The sequence below is a fragment of the Rhincodon typus genome, chromosome 2, assembly GCF_021869965.1.
Source record: "Rhincodon typus isolate 14 chromosome 2, sRhiTyp1.1, whole genome shotgun sequence".
Lineage (NCBI taxonomy): Eukaryota > Metazoa > Chordata > Chondrichthyes > Orectolobiformes > Rhincodontidae > Rhincodon > Rhincodon typus.
In genome coordinates, this window is record NC_063333.1 from 126,533,469 (window position 1) to 126,554,152 (window position 20,684).

At 38.0% G+C, this 20,684-nt stretch overlaps 1 long non-coding RNA gene across 1 annotated transcript in view; it reads left to right on the forward strand.

Moving 5' to 3' along the window:
- LOC125486799 overlaps positions 1-20,684 on the forward strand; it is a 363,489-nt gene that overhangs the window by 222,647 nt on the left and 120,158 nt on the right. Inside the window, exon 2 of the long non-coding RNA XR_007265421.1 lies at positions 11,457-11,538. This is a non-coding gene — a long non-coding RNA (uncharacterized LOC125486799). The remainder of the gene's footprint in view (positions 1-11,456; positions 11,539-20,684) is intronic.

The window sequence follows — 20,684 nt, forward strand, 5'->3', positions numbered from 1 at the left end:
CATTTAATATTGTTATTTAACTGATGATTTAATGATTGCACAATACCATGAAGAACAGGTTTTATAGAGAGAAAATGGGAGGGACGGGGAGAGGAGTGATCATATAGATCACTGACTTCAAATGAAAGGATGTGCCATTACTGTTTACTTTAACTCAGGGTGAAACTGGACTTGCACAATACTGCAAAACAGCTCATAGTAAACTGGCAGACTATTTTACACACCAACCAATTTTCTTTTCAGCTGATTTCCACTGAGGTGTAAAGCAGTCTATTGATTCACAGTTGTCATTTTGTAAAATTCAACACATCAATTTAATTCCTGGAAAATTTTCTTTTGAAAAGCTGTTTTGAAGTGGTTACTATTGTGCTCCTAAAATAGTAGGCCTACATTTGTTTGTTTTTTTAAAAGGCATGTGCATTTATATGTTGCTTTACATGACCACTGGACGACCCAAAGGACTTTAATGATATGCATGTGAAGTGTAGTCATTGTTGCAATGTAGGGAACATGACAGCAAACTTGTACTCAGGAAGCCTCCATCAAAAGCAATGGAATAATGACCAAACAATCTGTTTTTGTGATGTTTATTGAGTGATGAATATCGGCCAGGACACTGAGGTAATTCCCCCACTCTTCTTTGAAATAATGCTATGGGATCTTCACCATTCACCTCAGCAGACAGATCGGGCCTCAGTTTAATGCCCCATCTAAAAGATGGCACCTCTTGGTATGGTGCTGGAGTAACAGCATAGATTTTTCTGTTTAAATCTTGGAGTGGAACTAGAACCTTGTGACTCTTGAGTCAATACTGCTGAGCCAATACTCAATCGATCAGAATTAAAGGCCAGGCAGGTTCTGCTCTGTGCTTGGTTGTTGCACATTGTCAACATACTAGAAAATTTCCTGTGTCTTGAAGTCAATATATCGTTTCCCAGATGAAAATGTTGGTATTTGTCCCATACCCAAACCAATGGCAACCTCAACGTTCAGACTGCTGCAAAGAGAACCTCGGGAATGGCTTCTATGACTTATCTTGACAACTTTCTCTTCCTTTCTGTAACAGAGGAACTGGACTTATTTAGCAGAATAGCCATTAAATCCAAGATTAAAGTCTAGGCATTGCTGTCTGAAGAATGTTGGTGATTACTGAGTATTTTGTGCTGTGCTATTCAATGAAACATCTAATATGTAGGCATAGAATGTATTGGAAAGTTGTTCTTCCCTACAATACATGCATAGCACTTCCTGTAAAGTCCCTTAAAACTCTCACCACAATACTCTCCAATAGAACAGCTGCAGCCACAGTCTACCTCTTATTGTATTCTTTGCCAAATTCTAAAGTCATTAGGATCCATTTAGAGGTAATAGGAAATATATTTTGAAACTTAGCACTTCCAGATCACTTGGTTGCTGCAGAGTATCCCATGCCTGCTATTTGCTCACTTCTGCACTGAACACGCTACAGTTTTGTTAATAATGGCATTAAGATGCAGCCTTCAGTTTCCCAGGGTTGCTTTCCCACATCGTTAGAGTGGGCACTAAAGGCAAGGAAAATTATTCCAGTGCAAGGTTTTTGGATAGGTACCAAAGCATCTAGACTTAGTTGATTCCATACAAGAGGAGCAGAACTAAAGGTATGCCAGAGAGATCAGCAGGCGTCAGAGGCAAGCTGCCCATACTTGATGTCATTACTAGTAATCATACCTGCAGGACCAGGCACAGCTGCTAAAGGAAAGTGTCTCCACAGGCTCTAGTTCAACAGAGAAGCAATTACACAATAGAGCCATCTTCTGCAATAAGCTGTTTTTCCAAAGTCACTGCCAAGCCTAAGCTCTTTGCTCCCTAAACTCATTTTTTGCCTCCAGTCCCTTAAAAACTAGCATAGGATTATCTTCACTTCTCCCCTGTTTGCTTCCTATTGATAATCCAAAATGATACATTATTTTGCAAAACCAGTGCAATTCAATTCAATCACGAAAGGTTCACCAAATTTCATCTCAGTGCTGCACTTAGCAAAGAACTGCTTCTTCCTGACACCTAATAGCATATGTGGAAGATAAATCACATGCATATGTCTATTTCCACAGATACTTTTCCTGAACCTTGTTATTAGTCTTTTGTTGGAGGTTATATCTTGAGGGTCACTACTCCGCATGCAGACTGGCTGACCAAGAGGCTCTCCCCTTCTTACCACCTGGCCTGGCCATGTTTGAAGAGTTTATAGGTTGATAATCAACCAGGTTGACCACATTATGACTGCACTTTTTTTATGGCTTTCAGAGTTAGAAATTCTGGCTCACAGACAGGGACACAACAACAACTTTCCACTTCAAAGAACAGTTGCTTATTAACAAACGCTTCCTCCCGGTCACCTATGAATGCCTACCTGAATGTCATCTTTTGAAGTTCACTGTCTACATCCTTTATGGTTTCCAGAACTGTGGTAATGAATTTTGGTACATTGGAAGTGGTGAAAAACTCTGGCTTCAGGTTTGCTGCCTTTGAAAATAGGATGTTTCTGCATAACCTACCAAAATAGAAAAGGGACGTGTGTTCGAATATTGGCTGCAAGAGATGCTTTCAACAGAAGCTTCCTTGGCCCGCTGCATTGGATGTTGAGGTTTTCGCTGATGTTTCTGTGTGTTCGTTAGAAAGTAGCAGAGCACAAGTGGGATGCTACTACTCTGAACATGGGTGAACCTTCCAGATTTGAAACCATTTCACTTAAGTGTGGCATGGAGCAAATTAGCTGTCAGCTGCTGTACAAATGATTGATCAAAATATGGCCTCTGTACACGCCTAATATAAGGCAATGTTGTATCAATAGAAGCTTCGCTTGTTGCATTAGATAGTCATGCATGGCACAGGAATGATCAATATCATCAAAAACTACAGTCATGGTCATGTAGGTCACCTATATACATGAAAAACCTGACAGCTGTGCCCTGTTTGGAACTCACTTGGAACTCTCTATCCTGTGGAGAGATACCACTGGCCTACGTGGGACATCTAGGTCCTTTGGTATAAAGTCACTCCTGTCTTCTCTAAAATTTAGAAGGTTAAGGATTGATCTGGTTGAAGTCTTCAAGATATTAACAGAAAAAGGCAGGGTAGATAAAGATAAACTATTTCCACTGCTTGGGGATTCTAGAACTAGGGGGAACAGTCTTAGAATTAGTGCTGCACAGTTCGGGAGATATGTTAGGAAGCATTTCTACACACAAAGGTTGGTAGACGTTTGGTTCTCCAAAATCGGCAATTGATGCTAGATCAGTTGTTAGTTTTAAATCTAAGATAGATAAATTTTTGATAAGCACAGGTATTAAGGGGTAAGGGCCAAAGGCAGGAAAATGGAATTAGGTCACAGATCAACCATGATCTCACTAAATGGCTTGAGGACTGAATGGCAATTCCTTTCGTATGACCTATATTCCTATGTAAATGCAGTGACAACAGATGAGGAAGTAGTGCATTGACCTGTTGCATTTGTGGACTGTTTAGCAAAACTCTTGTCTAAGTTGTCATCAGAATATGAACTTCTATGCAAGCTCATTGCTAAGGGTGTGCAGTGGTACTGGGGCACAGAACAAGAAGCAGCTTTCACTGAAATTAACAATACCAGTGTTGATCTTTAGCAATAGTGCAAGTCTTCAAAATTTAAGCCCTCTGAACAGTTTTAAATATAAAACATCTTCATAGCAGTAGCAGTAACAAAACCTGGAAAAGTGAGTGTATGCCACAGATCTAAAAGATCTCAATATATCTTTAAAGAGATCTTGCTAGTGTCACTAGTGAAGTCACCTTGCAGTGCAATGCCAGTAAGACAGGACTTTGAACAACCCTTGTGCAGCAAGGACAATCACTTGCAGTTGCACCCAGGGCACTAACACAAACTAAACAATGTTATGCTGAGATAGATTGCCTTTCTTTGTGGGCTTTTTAAACGATTCTGTTTTGAGAACAAAGTGAACAAGTCACCTCAAAACATCTTTCTCAATCTGCTTTCCAGAGATATAATCTGGTTGTATCACACATGCAATGAAACTAGATATATATTCTGTATATGTTGTCACAAGCAACACTCCTGAAGAAGAAAGTTGAGGGTACTACATGTGGAATCTTCTAGGCTCAATGAGAAGCAATGGCTAAACATACACTGGAAGACACCACCTCAACATAAACATTGAATCTGAGAAACAAGTCCCTTGCTAAAGTCAAGTAAACTATGTAACAAGGTATAACTTTCCAAGTGATGCAGTGTGCAGTGATCAAAGGATGGCCAGAATGCATTCAGGACACAGATGTTGCTCTGAGAAGTATTGGACATAGAGAGATGAAGTGATTGCCCGACATGGCGTCTTGTACAAAAGAAATAGAAACTAAGAAGTAGTTTCTGATATTACCCTCTTCAAGAAGGATAATACCTGAAACGTTGACTGCTCCTTTCCTCTAGATGCTGCCTGGCCTCCTGTTTATCAACCTTAGATTCCAGCATATGCAGCTTTTCTGTCTCTAAATAGTTTCTTATGCCCAGGGAAATGAGAACAGATACTGATATGTATTCATGCATGCCATTAAGGAATTCGGTGTGGTCTGAGGAAGGCAAGAAAAATGCTTTACAGGCCAAACATATGCATTGAGCTTAAGGACCACATTAGCTAGTGATGACATCCGAGAGAGGTTGTGGATGAATCTTGAAGTAGACATCTTTGCTCTTACAGGAAGTGATTATCTTTTCACGACAGTTCTGAACATTTACCAGTTAGATTGTTAAATGATTGGAAACATACTTAATCTGTTATGGCATTCCAGGCATTGTGATGAGTGACACTAGTCCTCAATTTGCAAGTGAAGAATTCAACCACTTAATAAAGGATTAGGAAATTAATCACCATACGTCATCTCTACATTATTCCCAGACAAATGGAAAGGTTGAGGTGGCAGTGAAAATTGCAAAGGAATCCTAAAGAAATCAGGCAAACCCAGCACAGACTGTACAAGGCAGTCTTTCAATGGAGAAACACAGCTACTAAAAACATGTAAAGTAGTGCACTTGAATGAAACACCATTATACCCTAATTATAAAAAAAAGGCTGCTGAAGCTAAAAATAATACCAGGGGTGGATGAGACAGAAAGCAAAATTTCACTCAGATAAAACTACAATATAATTGCCAGAGCTGAGGATTGGACAACAAGTTACAATAGAAATGTTCAACACTATCGACAAGAGTCAGCCCATGTGGCAACTTTTGCGACCTGGGTTGAGTACTTGTCACCTTGATTATATGCAGTGAACATGAAAGACTAGATATATTGTCACAACCTCAGAGATCTATGTACAACTAAAGAAATTATGCTGCAGGTAGCTGATCAGGAAGATGTGATCTGACCATCTGTACAGAGTAACCATCAGTCCTCTATTCTCCAGCAACAGAAATGAATCAGCAACAACAATTAGCAAGATAGCAGCAATCACCATGAGAACCACACACAGAGAAGGAACATTACCCCAAGAATGAACAGCCAGCAATCATGCACACGTGTACCATTGGGTGACCTGTACTGTTTCAAATTATGTAAGCAGTTTTGTCAATGAATGATAATTTTGTCTGTGACCACGTATATTGGGTAACTTGTTTCTCTTGTAACTTCAGTTGGAGGTGTATGCAATTTTATTTCATGCAAAGGGGATATTTGGACAAATGCAGTTGTAGTTTGCGCACTGACTACTTGCCATACCATAGCCTTACAACATCTAACTCTGCTCTATGTGCCTTCCTGTGTAGTACATGACTACTATTCTGCACATCATTTGAAATTACTTGTAAAAATGCAACTAATCCAAGATAGTTTTTTTTTAATTCTATGAATAACAAAAACAGAAATTGCTGGAGAAACTCAGCAGCTCTGACAGTATCTATGGAGAGAAAGCAGAGTCAACATTTCAGGTCCAGTGACCCTTCATCACTAGACCCAAAACATTGACTCTGCTTTCTCTCCACAGATGCTGCTGGATCTGCTAAGTTTCTTCGTCTATTTTTGTTTTTTGTTTCAGATTTCCAGCATCTGCAGTTCTTGGTTTTACCCTGGCTTTTGTCCTCCTCACTTCTCCCACCCTTTCCAAGACAAATCCACAATAAATCAAAAACATTAAGTCAACTCCCCCTCCCACTTCCTGGACAATATGTCCATCCTGGGCCTCCTCCAGTGTCACAACGACGCCACCTGGAAACTGGAGGAGCAGCACCTCATCTTCCATCTTAGGAGCCTACAGCCCAATGGTCTCAATGTACACTTCACCTATCACCATCCCACCTACCTTCCCCAGCCCCACCCCTCCTCTCTCTATTTACTTCAGAGCTCCCTTCCCCCTCCTCCATTTCTGAAGAAGGGTCCCAACCCGAAACGTCAGCTTTCCTGCCCCTCTGATGCTCCCTGGCCTGCTGTGATCCTCCAGCTCCACACTGTGTTATCTCTGACTCCAGCATTGGCAGTTCTTACTGTCTCCACGTAACTATTTAGTGCTATTTTGATACTTCTAATGGTATTTCATTCAGTGGACAATTTTTATATGAATTTTAAAGGAAATAGTTACAAATAGACCTGATAATTTAACTTTTGAATAAGAATGTGAGAAATGATTAATGGTTGGATTATTTCAAATAAGTAGAACCTAAAATTCTTTTGCCTGATTTGGATAATTTGAATTTAGCAGATTAACATGTTGCATAATGTATTATTCTACTATACTTCCTTGGAAACTAATATCCTGATTGTTAATTTTACATTTCAATTTAAATGGTGTGGAGATGAAGCTAACTGAATGTGAACAAATCTTTGCAAAATCCTTTTCCTGCGGCTGTTGACCCTTATTGTAGCGTCAAGGAATTATCTCATCAGGATGTGAACTGACTGCCAGGCAACCAATCAGACAAGTTGTTAGATAGTAGGATCCCCTAATTCCTGGATCTGAGATGTTTCTGTCATTCTTTAGACTGTTGAGTCTCAACTTGGCAAAGGACAAGTTTCTAGATCTCTAGTTTTTCAAGCAGTTAAATAACAATTTCCTGGAAACTGCGTGATGTGTTCCGAAAGGCACAGTTAAACATAAAGAAAATTGTTTAAAAAATACTATCCTTGAAATTACTCCATGATAGTTAATTATCAACTACTTAATACAGTCTTCTTTAAATTTATTTTCTGCTATTTAGAGGATGTGTTAAGCCTGTTAATTTTTTTTTATTTTGGAGAGAGAGTGTAGGCTTTTGTCTAGTAATATTCAGAAGAGAAATTTTAGACGAATGGGAATGGATTCACAATATAATTTCAGGTTAATTATTCAAATCAAGATAATGGGGGAAGTTTGAGGAAACAAATAACATGTAAAGTTTGAGCAAAAAATATTTCATAGAAGGATCAGGAGAGAAAAAGATGATAGAAAGGCTTAGGGTTCCATAATAAGCCATTAAAAAGTTTTTTTTTTAGGTTGAGCTGTTTCTAATCTCTAAATAGCTTTTCAACTTCTGAATTTCGCAAGCTCCTTAAAAGGCCAACTTTCATGGACAATGTATTAGTAAGGGTATTGTAATGATTGGAAAGAGGTTGGCCAGGTGCATGTTATTGATTGGGTTTGTTAACATGGGGCCAAACAGGGAGTCTTGGCTGACAGATATAAACAGGAATCTGAGGAATTCTCCTCACTCTAGGGACTGGCTCTGAGCTAGCTGGTTAGAGTCTGTGGCATGCGTGCGTGCAAAGGTTGACTTGGTGATGGGATACCAGCCTCCGTGGAGTTATTTTGGGTAAATAACTAAATGAATGTGTGGCTAAATACGATATGAATTTAGAAATTAGGCCTTTTCTATGCATTAGAATAAGTTGTCAGTTGTTAACGGCTGTGTTATCTAGAAAGCTAGAGTTGTAATTCATGAAAGGTTAAGGATATGGTTGTGATGTGAAGTTGATGATCAACACTTAAAGATAAGCTGACAGAGTCCAGGAGGAAGCAATCTTCATTAGCCTGAGTTAGCCAGGAATACAGAAGATATGGTGAATCAGAGAAGAATAAAGCAGTAGAAAAGAAGCCAGTATTGATATTTTGCAATCATGGAACTAGCCAGTTGTAGAGTGCCAGACGCTGCATATAGATTCCAGAGAATTTGGAGGGCAACAACTATTGATTGTGACAGATAGCCACACTTAGAATGGTTTGAAGGCTTTCCAATTAATTGAACAGCAACTCTCAAAACTCTAGACATATTGCCCAGTTTGTTTGTAGTTTGTGTTCACAGAAGAAATTTTGTCTGTCCAATGATGTTAGTTTTGTTTGAGGAGTTTTCAAATTTCGTAAGAATAAATGGGGTAAAACCACACCGTGCTGCTTCAAATGAAGCACAAGAATGTGTAGGATTACTTGTTAAGCTTACTGTTGTTAAAGAAACACGAGATACAAATTGGAAGAAACATTCAATGTCATTGAATGATAGACCAGTGTATGCTTTGTTTATTTATCAAAAGATACTTCAGTCTGCTACTGACAGAGCACCAAGTTAATTCATTCTTAGAAGACCAACTTAGAATGATTTTTCGCAATGGTAGCTACATTTAGCAAATAAGAGTCATAGTTAAGGTAGTGTGAGAAAAATAAGTCTGCAGTTGAACCAGAAGGTTAAAGTGAAAGACCATCATCAGAAGTGACTAAAGCAGATACTAGATAGAGTTACAAATATATGTCGGCATCACACGTATTTGGCTAACATGTTTTCTAGTGACATGGTAGGTCTATACATATGGATCAAGTTTTACCTTTTAAGAGGTTTACAAGAAGGAAGAATTTGGGATGAATCAAATGAATCCAATGAATTAGAGAGTTGGGAGGGAAAACTGCTGGGTACAAAAATTACCCCAACACAAGCTCTGCTTGAAACCAGTTCAGATTGTAGTCAGTGTTTGACAGATTTGTTTGAAGTGGAAAATTCAAATGGTAAAAGGCAAAATCAAGCACTGTTTGGGGGGGACAAAGTCTTCTTCTCAGACTCAAGCCAAAATGAGTCAGGGTCCTTTCCATATTCATAAAGTTTGACAAGGAAATATCTATCCTCTTAGGAATAGGAAACCAGTGGTCAGGTTGGGTTTGTAAAGAAGTGAAAAGCAACAATATATTTATGTTCTAGGTAACAAGGAAGTGGTAGATGCAGGTACAGTGACAACATTTAAAAGACATTTAAATAGGTTAATGAATTGAAAGAATTTAGAGGGATACAGGCCAAATGGAAGCAAATAGGTTTAGTTTAGTTTGGGGAAACTCGATTGGCATGGACAAGTTGGACCGAAGGTCTCTTTGCATGCTGTATGACTATATAATTTGAACTTCTGTGTAACCCTTCATGAAGTGGGGTGTGTGGTAGCTCTCTCTTGTGGCCGTTTGTAGACATATGTACATTAGGAAAGGGGAATAAACTAGTTTGGCTCAATATGAGTTCCAGGTGTGCACTCCAGTGTTTCTGACCTGCAAAGATATCCACATTGCGAATCTTCTGAAAAATATACTGTATGAACATAGTGGTATCATAAAATCGTCAATGAACCAGCACAAACAGGCAATGTTTCTGAAAATAAATTCTGAAAAGTTGTATTTGTAAAATATGCTTGAAATATTGTAGACCTAAGGTGGTGCAGTTTTATTAATAGAGCTGAAAATGGATTCTACATATAAAAAGAATTTAATCAGACTTCATAGTTCACCACCTATGGGTAAACTAATTATTAATAAGCATTTTCGGAAGCAAAAAGATTCATGGCATTGTGCTGTACTCGGTTTCTTTGTAAATGAAGAAAGTCATATATTTAAAACCTTGTGAAGTTACGTCTGTTAATGCCATTAATCTTTCAAAAAATGCTTAATTTTAAGAAAATACCATGATGACACATATACATGGGCAGGTCAAATCGACAGTTAACAGAAAGCCACAATGCTGATGATTTGTTCTGAAGATATTAGAATCAAGAATCATAGAATTCCTACAATGTGGAATCAGACCCTTTGGCCCAACAAGTCCACAATGACCCTTGGAGCATCCCACCCAGACCCATCTCCCTATAACCCACCTAATCTACACATCCCTGAACACTAGGGGCAATTTACCATGGCCAATCCATCTAGCCTGCACATCTTTGGACTGTGGGAGGAAACCGGAGCACCCAGAGGAAACCCATGCAGACACGGAGAGAATATGCAAACTCCACACAGACAATTACCCGAGGCTGGGATCAAACCTGGGTCCCTGGCGCTGTGAGGCAGCAGTGCTAACCACTGAGCCAGCATACCACCCCATATTGCCAGCTTTATAGGAGAAACTGGCTCAAGTGAGATTTTATTAAGTCAGTGTAAAATATTGTGCAAGCTCAAATTGCAGTGGATATAATTTGTACTAAAAATGTATTGGTTTGGCCAATTTTTGTTTGAAGTGAGCTGGAACTAGAAACTCCTACTTTTTTCATTTAATAACAAAAAAGATCTGATATTTCAAGAGGATATTCAGTTCTCAACTGTGTTAAATCATCTGGATGTTCAAATATGCTGAGTTTTTAAACAAAATTAGTTCAGATAAATCCAACAATGCGCATTCACAATGTGGTTGTAAAATACCTTATCAGAAAATGCAGACTTTTCAAACCATGGAGTCATGTTATTGTATTCAGTGGACTCTCAATTAATAATTGTTCAACCTGTTTCATAATTCCTTTTAACAAAGATAGACCCATCATTGTTGAAAAAATCTAGTTAACAACAATCGAATGTCTGTTATATAGTATTCAGCACAAAGCCTACACGATTCACTACAATGTAAGATCTGGTTTTACCTACATGAATACATATACCCATCAGACAGTTGTTTATTTTACCCATCATTTGCCCATCAGGTTACTGACTAGACGTGACATTCCTGTTCCAGAGAGCTATGCTATTCCATACTATATGTTATTCTTCAGGCAAACATTAAGAGGTGCAAAGAATGATTTCCTTGCAGTGTCTCCCTGGACTAATTTGGCTAATTATAAATTTCACATCCAGACAATTTTGAAAGCAGTGAGAAGTGACAGGCATTCAGTTAAGTTTGTTTTTGTAAATTTAATTTTATGCAATGTTGCAAAAAGATTTCCTGTAATTTTTCAATCCTGTCATTGTACTTCCTTTTATGATGCACAATGGTTAGGAAGCAAAGCATTAAGTAGTACCCTTTGTACAGACTAAAAGCATTCTTTTTATAAGAGAAATCCACATCAATATTATGGAAAATGCTTAAAAATAAACAAACTGCATATGGTGATGGGCATTTGAAAGAAAAACCTGTAGTTGTAATATATTACTTTATTTTTTCTGCATTAGCATTTTATCCATTCTGCTCTTGCCAGTAACCTTAATCATCTTCTTCATATATTCTTTCCTTAGCCGGAAGAGCATGTGAATGGCCAAAGACACCTTTGCTGATTTTGCCACCAGTCCTACCCCATGGCTTTGCCAACATCAGGAGGTAATCTTACAGTGTGAAATGAGTAGATTTCTGGTTCAATCATGTTTTAAAAGCACTAGTACGAAAAGAAGAAAAAAAAATTTTTAATTCTTTGAACTGTATGCATGAATTGCAGTTGCTGCCAGTTAAGATTCTGAATTATTTCTCTAACAGACGTTCTCGTGTTTGTTCGTGAGAAATATGTAGATTATGGAACTACACAGGTGCCCCTATATAACCTAATAAGCCTTTTCTGTGACAAGTTCAGCCAGAGCTATGGTCAGATTTGTACTACGATAACTGTAGTTTTTGTTTTACATCAATGTTGTAGTGTAAGCCATGTACAATCCTTTACTGCACTACAAAATAGAGTCATAGAGTCTTACAGCACTGGAACAGACCCTTCGGTCCAACACATCCATTCCGACCAGGTTTCTCAAAATAAACTAGTCCCATTTGCCTGCATTTGGCCCATATCCCTGTAAGCCCTTTCTGTTCGTGTACAAATGTCTTTTTAAATGTTCTAACTTTACCTGCATCAACCATTTCCTCTGGCAATTCATTTCGCATATGAACCATCCGTCTGTGACAGAGATACCCTTCAGGTCCCTTTTCAATCTTTCTCCTCTCTCCTTAAAATTATGCTGTCTCGTTTTCAACTCCCCCACTTAAACTGGAAATGAAGATATATTAAATTCTAATCTTTGATTGCATTTCCCACTTTATCATTATTTTTGCTGATGTCAATGCTATTTCCTACTTCTCTCATCAAGATGACTTTGGTTTCCTGGGATGTAATGACAAATCTTTTTTCTGTAGAATATTATGGGTAAATGACAGAATTGAAAGGAGAGGCTTTTGCTTTAAATTTGTTACTATATTCATACTGTAGATCAATGTTTTTGTTCCCATAGTTTTTGTCAGGAAGTTATTTATATCCTAATTAACAATGTTCATACAATGCCAGGATATGAGCAAGAACACCTTTTTGTTATTTCTGGCACATTAGATTGCATGAGTAATCTCAATATCTTAAAAAAAAATTATTAACTCAGTGGTTCAGAGAGGACCTTGACAGCTCCACTTTTGATGAGAATATTTCCTGTTCAGACCTCATTATATTGTATGATGTGATTGTTCCACTTGGACTTTGCATATTTGCAATACTCATCAAAAACCATAATGGTTTTCTTTAGCAAATGATGACAGAACTCTAATATCCCAAGTAAGCCAGTACAGCATTCTTTAATCATAATAAGAAGCCACATTACAATTTTACTGAAAAGTGAATAATTTCATGAGATATATTGCTTAAATATTGGGTTTAGTTACTATTTAATGGGCGGCATAACCACAATCCTTCAATCTCATGGCAATAATGTACTGAAATATCTTTACACAGATGCTGTCTACTCCATTTTCAAGTTTCCCGTCTGAAGCATGATACTCTAATCAGATCCTTTTAGCCATATCTCTGGTACAACTATTAAATGTTGTTGCAGGTTGATTTGGTAGAAGTTATGCTAAGGTAGTTTCAATTTACTTTATAGATATTTCCAAATCTCTGTCCAAGATGGTTGTTCAACTAAGTTGCACTCAGTTTAATGTTTCATCTAAAACAGTCATAGGTGACTTTAATCATCATGTAGATTGGAAAAGTCAGGTTGGAAGAGATAGCCACGAGGAAGAATTCATAGAATATATTTGGATTAGATTTCTAGAACAATGTTTTGTGGATCCACTCAGGGATCAAGACAGTTTTAATAAATGATCTCAGAGTAAAAACATCATAAAGTTATTCCAGTTTTTTGAGGAGATTACTAGCCATTTAGATAGAGGGGCACCAGTAGATGCAATATTTTTAGATGTCCGAAAAGATCTCTTTAAGCTTAAAAAAAGGTGGTAGTCCATGGTGTTGGGGGTAGTATATTAGCATGGATAGAGGATTAGCTAGCTAATAAAAGACAGCATTGGGATAAAGGGGTCATTTTCAGTAAAGCAACCTGTAACTCAGTGTGACAGATCAATGCTGGGGCCACAATTACAGATAAAATGTATCGATAATTTGGATGACAAAAGTGATTGCGCTGTATTGCCAAGTTTGCAAATAACATGAAGATAGGTGGGAATGCAAATAATGAGGATGGCATAAAGAGTTTTGAGGGATACACACAGGTTAAGTGAGCTGGCAAAAACTTTTCAGATGAAATACAATGTGGGAAAATGTGAGGTTATGCACTTTGGCGGGAAGAATAGCAAAGTTGAATATTATGTAAGTAAGGAAAGACTATGGAAAGCCACAGTTCAGAGCAATATGTAACATATAAGATTTTTTAAGGGGTTTGACAGGGCAGATGTGAAAAGATTGTTTCCCCTTGTGGGAGAATCTTGGACCAGAAGGCATAATTTCAGTGAGGGATCTTTCATTTGAGGCAGAAATGAAGAGGAATTTTCCTCTCGATAGTTGATTCTATGGAATTTGTTATCATAGAAGGTAGTTGAGGCTGGGTCATTTAAGTATGTTCAAAGCTGCTATAACTAGGCTTCTAATTATTATTAAAGGAATGACGGGCATGTGGATAAAGCAGGAAAGTGAGGTGAGGATTGTCAGATTAGCCATGATCTCATTGAGTGGCATAGCAGGCACCATGTGCCAAATGACAACTTCTGCTCCTTTGTCTAATGGTTTAATGGCCTTATGGTACCTTCAGCAATGCAGCATTTCCTGAGTAATGCAGCAGAATGTCACCCTAGATTTTCTACTGAAGTATCTGGAGTGGTACTGGAATCCACAACATTTTAAATCAGAAATACAAATGGCTCCAGTCATGGCTGACACCTGAGATATTGAAGGTTTTCCTGTTTACATTATGCCAGCATACATTGAATGTTTATCCCTCTCCTATTGATCCAAGCTTTGTTTGCTCACAGAACAATCATCTTAGCTAATTTAGTGATGGTTTGTCAGCTACTGGTCACTGTGTATTGTGAAAATGACTGGAACTGTACCAGTCCAGTTCATGTATCATCTGTACTTATTTACTTATACTAGTTCCTGGTTTAAAAATATCAATGCTATAAAATTCTCAACATTGATTTTATAACACTTAATGGTATTGCCCCTCACCTTTATAACCTTCAGCTCTACAACCTTCTGAGATCTCTGGACCATTTGAATTTTGATGTCTTGCGCATCCCCACTCTTCATTGTTCCAACACGAGCAACCACACTTCTGGTATGCCCTCCCTGACCTACTTCTGATTTGTACATGTATATGTTCATATGTATATTTCTATGTAGCATCATTTCTGTTTTCTCCTTCTAGGGCATTGTTTAAAACCCAAAAATTGTGATCAATACTGCCATTCTAATATTTCTATATGTAGTGCAGTGTCAAATATTTTTCTGGTAACACTTCTGTGAATTTTCTGAGGCGTTTTAATTGTGTCAAAGGTGATGTGTAAATGAAAGTTGTTTTTGAACAATTGCAATTAAGGATGTTTTCGTTGTGAAACATGCTCATTCTTTGCTGTGGCCATTTCTATATGAGATGCATTAAAAATAGACTGGCAGAAAAATGAAAATCTTGCATTATCTTTCATTTTGCTAATTTGTAACCCAGTTTAAAAAAATCATCCGAAATTAGCATTCTTATTTTCAATAAAATGATTTGAAATATCATCGTTTAAGCTGATCTCCAGAACGGTGGTTTTTCTGAAATTCATTCGTGGGATGTGGACATTACCAATCCCTCGTTGTCCTTGAAGATGGTGGTGAGGTGTCTTCTGGAGCCGCTGCAGTTTATTTGTTGCAGGTACACCCCACAATGCTGTTAGGGAAAGTGTTTCAGGCTTTTGACCCAGTGGTACTAAATGATATATTCCCAATCCAGGATTTTGAGTGGCTTGGAGGGGATCTTGCAGATAGTGATATTCCCATGTATTTGCCTCCATTGTTCTACTGGATGGTAGTATTTGTGGGTTTGGAAACTGCTGTCTAAGGAAATTTGGTGAATATTGTACGCATATAGCTATTATCGTAAATCATAGTGCCTTTTGTAATTTGAAAAGATTCCAGATATTTATTTATTTCTTTGATATCTGCAATTATTTACTAACTATTGGTGTGACACCTAATCTCTTTTAACTGTGCACAACTGTTCCTCACCCCTTGGGATTAGCAAATTAATGTAAATAATTAGGTTTTAGTTTGGTGTCCTTGTGGATTTATGTCAGAGGTTAATTTTTTTAAAAGGTTGTCTCTGTTCACTCTGAGATGCTAAGAATTATTGCCATTGTAACGATCGTTCTAAGGCATCTTAATGAACTGCTCTAGTCTGTGATAAAAGTATTCCCACAGTACTATCAATGAGGAAATTACAAGATTTGGATTATAAAGGTATGTTGACTATATGGCCGAGTCAGAATTGTGTGTTACTTGAAAGAAAACCGGGGAGGACTATGATTGCATTAAGAAGATGAGAAATATGAACAGGGCCAGGTGTTATGACCCCAGAGCCCCTCTGACATATAATAAGGTTGTGGAATATTCATCCCAGCTCGACTTTTCTGACTGATCTCCGCATCTTCTGATTTCCATAGCTTCTAAGCATCTATAATCTCAGTCTTGAATATGCTCGGTGACAGAATATCCACAACCCTTTTGTGGTCAAACATTCCAAAGATTCAAAATTCTGTCTGACATGATGATCCTTTATCCTCAGATTTTGTTTGCTCATTCCAGTTTCTAGACAGGAGAAATGATCTCTCCGCATCTATTTTGCAAGCCCTCACAATAAATGAGGTCATCTCTTGTTCTTCTGAGCTCTAAAACTATAAATCTATTTTACTCGCTGACTCATCATTGAATAACTTCCTGTGCATTCGAATGAACCTTTGTTGTCCTTTGTCCAATGAAAATATGTCCTACTGGGGCCAAAGCACTGCACAGTATGCTTGTTCTAGTATCACGAAGGATTTTGCAATTGCAGCTATAGTTCCTTACTCTTGTACTCCAAATGATTTACAATATTGGTCAGATTATAATTTGACTTATTTGCTTGCTGTACTCGCCTGTGTTTTATGTAGGAGGCATCCAGATCTCTGACTATCAATATGACCAAGGCTTTCAGTTTTTTTAAGAAATATACTTTTCTTCTATTCTTACTACCAAAGTGAATAACTCCTCATTCTATTCAATTTCACCTTCTTTCTAACTTCCTTAACTTGTCTATATACTTCTGCAGATTGTGTCCCCCTTACAACTTACCTTCTCACATAGCTTTGTAAGATGAGAATACTTGGATAAGTTACACTTGTTCCTTCATCAAAGCCATTAATTCACATTATAAAACAGTTAAAACCACTGCACTGTTCTAGTAATTGACTGCCAACCTGAAAATTGCCTGTCTATTAGTACTTTATGGCTTCTATCCTTTAATTCTACACCTTTGCTGATAAATTATATCCAAACCCATGAATCCTTATCTTGTGTTTCAGCCTCTCATTAAACATCTTATTGAATATTTATTGAAAGGCAAATTTGTTACATCCGCTGTTTCTCTTTTATCTGCTGTGCTAGTCATTTCGTCAAACTCCAACTCGTAAACACAATTTCCTTGCATAAACCACATTAAGTTTAACCAATTGCCCTTTGATTCCCTGTTACCATTTTCATAATGATAGATCTGAGCATTTTTGCAACAACTACTGTTAAGCATGTGGATCAATAGTTACCTGATTTTCTTTTCTTAAACCTACTTTAGATGGTCACATTACAATCACGACCTTCCCATCCAGAGCCTAGAAACTATTTGAGGATCAGAACCAAAGCATCCACTTTTGAAAGTCTTGGATGCTGGCCATCAGGTTCCAGGGATTTGTTGATTTCTAGTTCCATATTTTCTCGAGTAAATCTTCTTTGCTAGTTCAAATTACATTCTATGTTACAATCCCAGACAAGACTGCAAAGTTTGTTACAATCCGGTCAGGGATTTGTAACTTTTTTATTTAAAAAAGATAAAGTTTGAGATCCCAAGTAGTTACTAAGAGAATAAAGCCACAAGCTTCCATTTGAACAAGAACAATTTCAAATTAATGCTTGGTAGTGCCGAACTTAAATGTTGCTAAATGGAGACTAGAAGTTGAGGCTTTTTGTTTTTTCACTCTTCAAAACAAGGATGGAAAACACAGACTTGAAAAATGAACACTATTTTATAAAGAGTGATCCATCCTCACTATTGTACTCTTGTATTCCTTTATAATCCTAGATGCTCCAGTTCCCACATACACATTTCTACCTCTTTTTCATTATTCCTGCTTTTTTTCAAAATGTCATACACCCTGGCATATTTTCCTGCAACCAAATCTCTGCAATGAATGAGGACATAACAGACCACCATGAGATTGGAGATATGCACCAGTGAGTACAAAAGAGTTCCCTGAGTAGTCCAGGCACTAGAATCATTATTTTAACACAATCATGGTTTTCTTCAGGACTTTCCAGACTAACCAATGGCCTGCATTATAAGTGTACAGTCTTGCATATTGGGTGGTTGAGAGGAGTCATTTGTCAAATATTGAGGAAGTGTTCCAGTCACCCAGCGACCAGCTCTGATTCTGACTAGTGGACCAAGAAAACATAATGTTGACTGATTCAAGATGAATATGTCACGAGTACTAGCAGGATAAAGGGCATTCATCAGAAAGATCTTAAGGGCGTAGTGGCATACTAACAGGAGTGATAGCCATTGTGATTATAAGATGTACCCTTGCTAGCATGGAAAGCTCATAGAACCAATCACACTTGGTTGATGATATTCTGCATCATTGAGAAACCTGAGCCTGGTCAAATCACATCCTCCATCTTCTCCTTGATCAGTGGAGAAAACAGTGAAGACTTTTCTCCCTCTATACAGGACTTCTGTGACCTTCTTGATGCAACAATGGATAGCTAACTACAATAATTTGCTAATAGTTCTTGTCCCCACTGCTGTAGAGATTCAGTATTATAAGTGACCTTGGCAGCGACTGGCCTTCAGGCACTGCAGGTAGAGTTATTAAAAGGTGGTACAGTCAGTGACCACCTCTTAGTGAAAGTCAAATACTTCACACACTACTCCTGGCTGAGGTGGAGTTAAAGGAAAGCTCCCTGGAGGTTCTTGGTGGATGGGACCTCCTCCTGGAAGCCACCACCCCTTTCTATGGATTGTTTCCTATCTTGTTGCCTATGTTTAATTTCTAAGTTATGCTGCAGCCCAAGAGGCTCTGCTACTTTAGCCCATATTACTGAAGCACAGTTTCTCCCGACAAGCCAACCAACTCCCCTGATCTCCACTAGTGGTCATTTGAAAATCCAAACTGGTTATAAGACTTCTCTATGAGTTCAGAATTCAGTGCTCCCACTAATGTTGCACCAGCAACAGCATGTTAAAAACAATTGGAATGGTTAGCTTTTAAAAAAATTGCAGATGGAGGAGTTCTACGTGCAGCTGAAGTATGCTTATTTGATAGTGACTCAGTCTGGTAACTGGACCTCTTTGGTCCAAAATGAAGTAGACCAGTGTTACAGCTGCTTGATATCATTATCTGCCTGTTCTGTTGTGATCAGATGTGACCAGAGGGATTTACTACAATTTTCTGACTTCAAAGCTTCAGGAACAGAAGCAACTGAAGCAATATGGAGCTGAATTTTGCAACCTTTCTCCTTTCCTATCGCCACCTTGTCTTTACACAGATCACTGTTATTCTGTGGCTTTGACTTTCTTATTAGATCTATATTTCTTCTGTCATCTGAACACCACACATTTTTCTGCTTAAAGCACCATCTACAGCTCTCATTATTCCATTTCCTGGGACACTGATTCCAGCCAGTTGATGTGAAGCCTACATCAGTAGAACAACTTCCTGTTTGCCAGTGCTGGTATCAGTGTCCCTTGACTGTCAGCCTCTGTCTCCCAGACAACTGTCTGAACCATGCATTCAACGCTGCTCTGTTTGATCCTACACTAACTTGGATGTAGCTTAGGTAGTACCAATGAGGTTCTAATTTTTTAATTTGAACCTTAGTCCTCAAACTTTCTCAGTAGAACCTTGTTCTCTGCAGCTTTGCGAATGTAAGACAACTGGATCTTTTATTTCCACATCCATATCCTCCAGTCTCATATCATTAACTCTGCTGCCCTTGCATTTCTAGTTGGTCAAGAGCTTGTGTTGGAAGGCACAGTTGTATAAGTGTTAATGAAGCATGTAGCTCTTGTACACTTACCAAAACTGGTTGCGTTTCAATTTGCAATTGTTTTACTCACTTTAACAATCAACTTGTTTTAAGATGAGATCAAACATAAATTTAGCAATTAAAAAATGGAAGTGTTTGAGGGAGATCTAAGCCAATGCCTCGGGTCTAAAAGAAGCTGCGCATAATTAGAAGCTTCAGCATGTGACTTGCTCAACACTATTGTACATTTTAGCCACAGCAGAATGGTTGTCTCTGAAGCAGCAAGAGTTTAATTAGCAACCAGCTGGAGGCGAAAGAATGGCATCAATTTGATATTACCTTATTTGGAATCTTCAGAAAGACTGATGTCTGTCTGCTTGTCATTAATGTTTCTTTCAAAACATGGACCTAACTGTACATAAGGCCCTGACAGATATTTCAAACTCTTCATTTTGTTATTCATCCAGGCTTCAACCACCAATGCAGTTCAAAGATTGCGTTTTAACCTTCACAACTCAGCATTTGAATGGCAGATTTCTGACTTGATTGTACTTCAGTGTTTCTGTTTCACCAGCATGTATGCGAGTCTAATATGTTACAGTTGGTGGCAAGCAAAACATGAGTTGGTCTTGTAATGTTGCTGTTTATTTGAATCTTTACTTTTGCCCTAATTACTTTCCTTGCTTTCATAATATTTGACTTTAATGATGGAATAGAGGACTCATTGCCAGTCAAGAAATGCTGGCTATTACCTTTGACAAAAATATTTTATGATTGATCTCTATAGAAGCAGTGAAAATTTTGCTTCTACCAGAAGGGTAATCCAATGGTAATTTTGTGGATGCTAAATTATGACTTTATTGCTCTTCAGACAAACTGCAGATTTAATGAGATAACAATGTGTGGAGCTGGATGAACACAGCTGGCCAGGCAGCATCAGAGGAGCAGGAAA